The sequence below is a fragment of the Psammomys obesus genome, unplaced genomic scaffold (genome assembly GCF_907164565.1).
Source record: "Psammomys obesus unplaced genomic scaffold, mPsaObe1.curated_primary_1811, whole genome shotgun sequence".
Taxonomy (NCBI): domain Eukaryota; kingdom Metazoa; phylum Chordata; class Mammalia; order Rodentia; family Muridae; genus Psammomys; species Psammomys obesus.
Genome location: NW_026596085.1, coordinates 2,982,528 through 2,983,682, shown reverse-complemented (window position 1 = coordinate 2,983,682; position 1,155 = coordinate 2,982,528).

The window sequence follows — 1,155 nt, the reverse complement described above, 5'->3', positions numbered from 1 at the left end:
TTTTTTCTCTTTCTTTCTTTCTTTCTTTTTTTTTTTTTTTTTGAGACAGGGCTTCTCTGTGTGGCCTTGGCTATCCTGAAACCCACTTTGTAGAGCAGGCTGGCCTTGAACTCACAGAGATCCACCTGTCTCTGCCACCCAGAGTGCCGGGATTACAGGTGTGCACCACCGTGCCTGGTTCTTCTTTCTTCTTTGCACATGACTGCATAACAAACCATGACCAACAGCAGCCAACCAACAACCCCACCTCCCCTCTCAGAGCCCTAGTATTTATATGTCCTCTGAGAAGTCCCCAGAATTCCAAATGTCATACACCTGCAGAAACTATTTGCAGCTGGCAAAATCACGCCCTTGCTAGAGCATGAGGCAAATGATAGTCAGCTGCTGTGGACAACTGAAACAGCCGCATATCCCGTACCTGGGATTAAAATGAAAACCTATTCTTATCTGTGTTTTATACAGAAACCCAAATGCCAAAACTGTCACCACACATCAACAACTATGTTATTGGTGGAAGTAACAAGTGATACAGCTCCCAAGCAGGGGCTTTGGCACTAGTTCACAAAATTACAGGTGAATGGCTTTATCCTTTAACCCAGCGGTCACATATTCTGGAGACCTCTACTGAAAGTCCACACTGAAAATATATCTGTGCAAGTTTGAAAAAAAAAAACGCGCATACAGAGGTTCCTTGTGGCATTTTTAGTGGCAAGGAATAAGAACACCTCAACTGCCTATTAACCAGGAAGTAGCTGAGTAGTTAAACTGAAGTCTGAAATATGCTGGAACACTATGACTCTAAAAACATAATGAGGGTATTTGCTTACTCTTCTAAGATGATGACTGCCAGAATAGGGTGTGGGAAACTGAGTGCATGAGAGAGTATATATGGAAGCCTTTTGTGCAAACAAAGCACTTGAGACACCATTCCAGAAACTAACATGTTATATATTGGGGATCGGGGAGGGAGAGGTACAAAGAATAAGAAATGGAAGAGAGGTACCTCAGAACATACACTCCAGTGTATTTTTGACTCTACAACCATTTTATATGTTCCAGAAGGAAACTAAACCAACAAGACCAAAGAGAAATCTGAAACTAAAAATCAACCAGACAAACTTGAATGTATATGAAGCTGGTAGCATGAGCAAACGT